This window comes from Bactrocera dorsalis, chromosome 6 (genome assembly GCF_023373825.1).
Source record: "Bactrocera dorsalis isolate Fly_Bdor chromosome 6, ASM2337382v1, whole genome shotgun sequence".
Classification (NCBI taxonomy): domain Eukaryota; kingdom Metazoa; phylum Arthropoda; class Insecta; order Diptera; family Tephritidae; genus Bactrocera; species Bactrocera dorsalis.
The window spans coordinates 7910133-7918596 of record NC_064308.1 but is presented as its reverse complement, the minus strand read 5'-3'; the positions used below and the strand labels follow the sequence as shown (position 1 = coordinate 7918596).

At 37.6% G+C, this 8464-nt stretch overlaps 1 long non-coding RNA gene across 1 annotated transcript; it reads left to right on the top strand.

Annotated features, from left to right (window-relative positions):
- The first annotated feature begins 4553 nt into the window (after window positions 1–4553).
- On the top strand, window positions 4554–7408 carry LOC125779228 (uncharacterized). Its single transcript, XR_007423199.1, has 2 exons — window positions 4554–6493; window positions 6556–7408. It is a non-coding gene; the product is annotated as an uncharacterized LOC125779228 (long non-coding RNA).
- Window positions 7409–8464: the final 1056 nt, after the last annotated feature.

Here is an 8464-nt window from a genome sequence, read left to right as displayed (position 1 = left end):
TAACAGAGTGCACGAAAGGTTTCAACGTTTTCAAAGTGGTCGTGGGAGGCAAATGACGACCAACATACATATGGGTTTCCTGATCACCGGAAATTTCATCGAAACTGTACGTGAATTCATCAAAAAACAGCTGAAATCATCCTTGAAATTCACGGAAATGGAATTGAACTTCTCTAAAGCATCGATTTATCGCATTCTGACCGAACAGTTGGGCTTACAAAAAAAGTGTGCACAATTGTTTTGCATAAATTGACTGACGACGAAAAATTGTTCAGAATCCAACATTCGATTCGACGCTTGTGACTGATTATAAGACCAAAAATCACATTTTAACTATTAACCACTCCCCGTATTCACGTGATATGGCACCGCGCGACTTCTTCCTTTTCGGAAAAATGCATTTGCTAACGAAAGGAAAGCGTTATGCAGACGTAGAAGCTATTCAAAAGGCTTGCATCTGCATACTGGCGGCCATAACGTCCAAGGAGCTAAAACACTGGTTCGACATGCTTTTGGAACGTGCGAGAAGCTGAATTGAAGCAGAAGAAGACTTCTCCTTCTTAATTGGCGTAGACATCGCTTACGCGATTATAGACGAGTTAACAACCGCGCGCCAGTCGTTTCTTCTTATCGCTATGTGGCGCCAATTGGATATTCCAAGCGAAGCCAGGTCCTCCTCCACTTGGTCCTTTCAACGGAGTGGAGGTTTTCCTCTTCCTCTGCTTCCCCAATCGGGTACTACGTCGAATACTTTGAGAGCTGGAGTTTTTTATCCATCCGGACAACATGACCTAGCCAGCGTAGCCGAAAACTCGCAACGTCGACTCTTCAGTTGTTGTCATCGTCCAGGCCTCTGCACCATATAGCAGGACGGGAATTATGAGTGACTTATAGAGTTTGGTTTTTGTTCGTCGAAAGAGAACTTTTCTTCTCAATCGCCTACTCAGTCCAAAGTAGCACCTGTTGGCAAGAGTAATCGTGCGTTGGATTTCCATTGACATTGTTGGTGGTGCTTACGCTGGTTCAAAGATAGACGAATTTATCTACACCTTCAAAGTTATGACTCTCAACAGTGACGTGAGAAACAAGGCGTGAGTGCGATGACTGTTTGTTTGATGACAGGGGATATTTCGTCTTGCCCCCGTTCACTGCCAGACCCATTTGCGTTGCTTCCTTGTCCAGTCTGGAGAAAGCAGAACTAACGGCGCGGGTGTTGAGGCCGATGATATCAATATATATATATGATATAGCTCCTTTTCGTGCTGCCGAAAGCAGCTTTGAAATCGACGAAGAGGTGGTGTGTGTCGATTCTCCTTTCACGGGTCTTTTCCAAGATTTGACGCATGGTGAATATCTGGTCGGTTGTTGATTTGCCAGGTCTAAAGCCACACTGATAAGGTCCATTCAGTTTGTAGACTGTGGGCTTTAATCTTACACACAATATGCTCGATAGATTCTTATATGCGATTTTGAGGAAGCTAATCCCACGGTAGTTGGCGCAGATTGTGGGGTCTCCTTTTATATGGATTGGGCATAGCACACTTAAATTCCAATCGTTGGGCATACTTTCGTCCGACCATATTTTGCAAAGAAGCTGATGCATGCACCTTATCAGCTCAAGGCAATTGCTATTCGAACTTCTTCATGGTCGGGCAATGGAACGTCTGCTCCATCGTCATCGATTGGGGTACCGGGTTCGCCTTCTCCTGGTGTTGTGCGTTCACTGCCATTCAGCAGGCTGGAGAAGTGTTCCCTCAATAATTTAAGTATGCTCTGGGCATCGGTGGCTAGATCACCTTGAGGGGTTCTACAAGATAATGCTCCGGTATTGAAACCTTCTGTAAGCCGCCGCATCTTTTCGTAGAATTTTCGAGCATTACCCCTGTCGGCCAGCTTGTCAAGCTGCTCGTACTCACGCATTTCGGCCTCTTTCTTCTTCTGTCTGCAAATGCGTCTCGCTTCCCTCTTCAACTCTCGGTATCTATCCCATCCCGCACGTGTTGTGGTCGATCGTAACGTTGCGAGGTAGGCAGCCTGTTTTCTCTCCGCTGCGACACGGCACTCCTCGTCGTACCAGCTGTTCTTTTCCAATTTCCGAAAACCAATGGTTTCGGTTGCAGCTGTACGTAAGGAATTTGAAATGCCGTCCCACGGTTCCCTTATAGTTGTTGACGAGTGCACTCAGAGAGCAGGAGTGCAAGCCGAGTAGAAAATCGTTCGGCTGTCTGTTGTGATTGCAGCTTCTCGACGTCGAACCTTCCTTGCGTTTGTTGGCGTGCGTTTTTTGCTGCACAGAGGCGGGTGCGAATCTTGGCTGCAACAAGATAGTGGTCCGAGTCGATGTTAGGACCTCGGAGCGCACGCACATTTAAAACACTGGAGACGTGCCTTCCGTCTATCACAACATGATCGATTTGGTTGGTAGTTTTTCGATCCGGAGACAGCCAGGTAGCTTGATGAATCTTCTGATGCTGGAATCTAGAACTACAGATAACCATAATTCGGGCCCCAGCGAAGTCGATCAGCCTCAACCCATTTGGGGATGTTTCCTCGTGGAGGCTTCATTTACCGACCGTAGTGCCAAAGATACCTTCTTTGCCCACCCTGGCGTTGAAGTCGCCAAGCACCATTTTGACATCGTGGCGGGGGCATCTCTGGTCACATCGTCCTTCTCTTCCGTCGGGGCGTGGGCGTAAATTAGCGATATGTTGAAGAACCTCCCTTTGATGCGGATTGTGGCTAGACGTTCATTCACCGGAGTGAATGCTAGTACTCGGCGACGGAGTCTCTCTCCCACCACGAATCCCACACAAACCTGCGCTCCTTTATGTGGCCACTGTGGTAAAGTCTACATGGACTTACTTGTATATGTCCTTGTCCCGTCCATCGCATTTCTTGGACGGCGGTGATGTCAGCCTTTATTTTCATGAGGACATCAACCAGCTGGGCAACGGCACCTTCCCAATTAAGGGACCGGACATTCCAGGTGCATGCCCTCAAATCATAGTCATTAATCGTTTGCCATGGTCGTCATCAAAAAGGGGTCTCTCATCCGAGGCTGTTGTTGATTTTTCATTTGGAGTGTTTTTTACGTGGCGGGTCCCAAACACAGCGCACAACCCTATGCAGGGGATGTTTCGCCTTCTCACTTTAGCTCGCCTTCAAACGGATGTTCTTAGGCTACCCAGAGGATACTTGGTCAAAGACCTGAAGTCGTGAGCTGCTTGAGTCATATGTAAAAAATCGTTTCTGGCCACTCCCAAGTGAATGACGGTCAGAGAACTTTCCTCACTTGCGTGAACTTCTACACATGACTCCATCCTCCAGAAGGAGACTATTTTGAATAAAATTTGCCAAAAACCCATTTGTTCTGTTTTTTTGTTTTAAGTCCTGTTTACTTTGGAACGCACCTTGTACATATATTAATATAAATGCACTTACTTTGAACAAATAATAATAACCTTTTTCATGCTCTTCAAATTTCAAACGGTTCTAGACCGAACCTGCTCGGCGTCATTTTGAAAACAAAATGTGAAGATAGCATATGCCTACATAAAGATTTTCCCAACTGCAATAGCAATCGATTTAACAGCTGGTATGCTATAAACTTTTGCTTGTCGAATTGACCTGTAATGGTGCTGCCTAACCTAGCAGGTTGAGCAGTGACCATGCGACATTTTTCAAATAACTTACAATTTTAAACTTGTGATATTATTCGAGTGGAATGTTCAAATTGAATATTTCAAAAAGTTGTATAATGGTTTTGAAACACACTTAAATATGAAGTCATTAGTTTTGATAAGGATAAATTTCACAGTCCAAATAAAAAAGCTTTTGTAGCGATGGAATTTATATAGTATATATGATAAAAACATTTATTATCACAAAAGTATAGTAAGACATATGCTATTGCGACATTTTTTGTAGATAACTATATGATCGAAAAATGTGTAGTATATTATTATGTTTTATAATCAATAGTTTTCGCAGCACACGCGAAAGTTAAGAAAGTTTTTGATAATTTTTCACACCTTTACATTATTGGGGTTTTAGTATTGATCCCTAACTTTTTTGAATAAGGCCTATGTTCAACACAAATAGCGTAGCTTCCTAACAGTGAAAGAATTTTTTAAATCGGTCAAGTAGTTTCGGAGCCTAGCATACTCAGACAGCTTCGCCTGGCTTTATTTAAGTATATGTACATGAACTAATAACAAACAAAACAAAAACGGTTTTTTTTTTTTTTTTGAGTTTTAAATATTCCGAAGTTTACTCTAACTCTTTTGTTTTAACTTATATCGTAGTGTACATACATACATAAGAATTTACATACATATGCCTCTCAATATGCAATTTGTAAAAAATCAAAAATTCGCGCATACGACAAAAAAGGCACAGACGCACCATCATTGACCAATTCGAGCAAGACATGCATATTTTCCTACCACTTAATATTACAATGAAATCAAATTTATTCATAAGGAACGCGCAAGTTAATTGTAACCAAAAGTAAAAATTAGTCAAAAGAATATATTTTTGAGCTGTACCAAAAAGAGTACTCTTTATTAATACTCTTAAACTAACTTATTACATGGTTCTTACTTTTATTTATACTAACTATTTAGTATGTTTACTTATTACTAGTTGATAATTTGTTTAGATACAGATAATATTATTTGTTTAGGTTTGTTTACATATACATACATACATATATTGTTTGCTTAGATACATTTGCTTTGCTTTAAGATAAGGTTGTTGTGTTATTTAAACTCAAGGTTGTTGCATTCTGTTTAAAATTAAAAAGAAAAATAGGCTGGAAATACCGTATTTGCATGTTGCCCAGAAATTGAAGAATCGAATCTTCTAATGTTCACTTCAGAAAAGAAAAGTACAACGTGGCTCAATGCCGACTCTCAAAATTGATTTAATTTATTTATTTTTTTTTCTATATATGATATTAAATTATAAATTTATCATTTATATGAACTCCTGTATCCTGTCACATAATAATTTTATATTTTTACCTAATATATAATTTCACAGTTTTCGATTTAGCCGATTTTATATATTCAACGCTATGAAAATGCAGCCTAATCAAAAAATTGTAGTATTTGAAAAGAGCATAAGTCAATTTTGATTAATAAAGCACTTCAAATGAAAAAAAGCAGAGAACGTAAAATAATAGAGAAAATTCACGATTAGAGATATTTCACTTTTGAGATATTTACTATTTTATATGAGCGTGTTTCACCACATTTAACATCAGGGGACACGAAAATATCAGAATTGAGCTATTTCCGATCTTAAGGAATGTAAGCTTACAGATTCGCATATTTACAATGCGCAAACGACTCTGCATATAATTGATATACATATGTATATTTTCTATACATACATATATTTTATATCAAAGCACACAAGCATGTACGTATAAATTGAACTATTTCATGATGAATTCCTTAAAATCTTTGGAAAAATGTATATAATAGTCATGTTTATGTTGTTACCTAAATATTTAATTAATGTAGGTTTGATAAGATATGTATGTATATATTTATATACATACACATTTATTTGCAGACCTTTAAAAGTTTTGATAACATGTTAAAAGGCCAAGTGGTCGCACATATTCACGCATGTATGTAATTATGTGATCATGTTAACAAATTTGCAAGAACCATACGCATAATGTGTGTAAATTTGTCCACACATAACTATGTATGTATATATGTACACATATTGTTTCATGCGAAATCTGCGTTGTCCCGGACAACCAATGGCCGAAGCTCGCGTTTTGTCAAAGTGTTAATGTGTCGTAAGACTGATGCGACGACAAAGCGTCAAAACATTGTGTTGTTAGTAGAAAATCCAAGCGGTGCTGAAAACACAAACGAACTATCGCCAATTGTCACTGCTTCCCTTGTCGCTGTAACAGCTTCTCCAACAAACCAGTGTAAATATGTATGTTTATTAGTGATGAGAGATATTTCACTACCGGTGATTTTTTCACTGTGATTGAAAAATCGCATATCGCAACTGCGATCACATAGCAGTTCGCTTCTATGAACTGTGATTGCGATAGCAGTTAGAACCTGTGATTCTCGATAGCAGTTCGAACCTGTGAATTGCGATAACAGTTCGCAATCAACTTGTGAAACTGTGATTTTTTAATAGTACAGTACTTGCAATCACAATAGCAAATAGCAAAAAAGTAGCAGCTTTCTTCAGGGTATTGTATATACATATATATGCGTATATGCTATTTTTCGTCATAGCGGTTTGAAGTTTGAGTGTAACTTTCTTATAATTTTAATATTGGCAGGAAATGTATAAAGGAAAAGAAGTGAAGTATGGCAGATGTTTGAAGTGGTAGATGAAATATATGCAAAATGCAATATTTGCAAATCAAAAATTTCATATAAAACATCTTTAACAAATTAAAAAAAAACATGTCCAGAATAGACATCCTACAGTGGAACTACCAGCTCAAAAGGTATATATGTAATAATTTAACATTTTTTAATATAAAGTTATTTAATTTTGCTTTACTAATAGAAACAAGCAAATCATACCACAACTACTGTAATTCAAACCCGTTCTAACTCGGAAGCCCCAATAGGTATTGATAATGAGCCAGAAACTTCGAGGCAGTCGAACCGCTCCAAATTTTGCGAAAATGTAGTGAAAAGAAAGGCGGAAAAACTTGACTCGCGTTGCAGGACCCAAAAGAGAATTTGGTTTCCATCGTTCCCACGACAGTTGGGTCTACGTAACTGGAACGGACCCGGACTTTTATTCGGCCAAACATTGTCAAATCGGCAGAATCTGCCGCTATAACAACAAAATAAAGGTCTCCGTTTTAACGTCGATTTAGTTGCGATCGCAATAGCAATATAAAATCACAGTGATTTAAAAATAGCAATCACTGAAATCAAAGATATCGAAAAATCGCAATATTGCTTATCTCTAATGTTTATGTGTGAGCTTGCATACATATCGACACAGATTTTTGCAAGCCGCGTAAAATTATTTTTTACATTCCTTGACAAATGCAGTCAATCCCGGTTAGGTGCCGTAATCAAAGATAAAGATTTTTGTGGTTTGTTAAAAATAAAATTATAAAATGGCACATCAGCGAGTGCGGATACTTAAGCGAGTGGTACTTAAAACAATAATTTCTATGCATTTCAAAAAACAATCCGTGAGATGCAGCAAGATATAGACTGTTAAGAGTGATGAGGGAGGGATTTGATTTTCATTTAAGCGGAGTACTACTTGAACGGGATTCACTGTACTCATAAATCAGAGGAATATTGAATACTTTCTATGATATAATACATTTCTTGACTTGAAAATCGACAAATAAACTATGTTGTCAGTTTTATTCTAATATATTTGAATACTTATATTTGCGGGGTTGTCACTTTTTCTTTTTCCTTCAAGTATCAGAAATTTTTCAATTTATGATTTTTAGCTTCTGCCATCGTCGCGAAAAGACGCTTGTTGGCAAAGGCATGCTCGGAGATATGTTACAGCGTCTGTTTTTATGAATGAAGCGAGTTTGCCTGTGGAAAGTGCGCTTGCGTTCATGTATGAAAATGGTGTTGCAGTGTGTTTTTTTTTTACAAATTTAAGCATCGGCTATTTGAGACGATTGTTATTTTTGTAGCACAATGTTTGAAGTTTTTGTGGGCGACATATTTACATGTATACACATATGTGTATGTATGTTTGTGTATACATTATTTTTTCGGCAGTGTCATACACACGTACATATGTACATATAGAACAGTGCGCGAGTTACTTTTTGCCAGAAGTAAAAATGAGTCAAAAGAATATATTTTGAGCTGCATCGAAATGTGTACTCTTCATTTATACTCTTAAGACTTTTATTACACCGTTCCTACTTCTATTTATACTAACTAGTGTGTTTACTTATTACTAGTTGATAGTTTCTTTAGATACAGATTCTATTATTTGTTTAGGTTTGTATATAAATACAAGTATATTGTTTGCTTAGATATATTTGTTTTGTTTTAAGATAAGGTTGTTGTGGTATTCAAAACCAATGTTGTGATACTTGTTTGTTTAAGATTGTTTGTTGTAGTGATAGTGCATTTCAATTGTTCCAACTCAAGGTTGTTTGCATTCTGTTTACTGAAACAAAATGTTGTTTTAATGTTTGTTACTATTATAAGGAATACGTTCCTTAACTCTCCCCTTTGTTAAAATGAAATGTCCTCATTTCAAAACATCTAGGCTTGAAGTCGGCTTATAATAATTAATTATTGTATATGTTTGATTAATTTTTGAGTTTGTAATTTAGACCTTTTTATATTATATAGTGAATTATTATTTTTGCATGTTTCTTATTATGCTTTCTTTTCTCTTATAATTTAATTTTTAATTAGCTTCAATTTTCTACAATTCAACAACCACTTCCCTTTTGGCTTGCCTTGTTTTC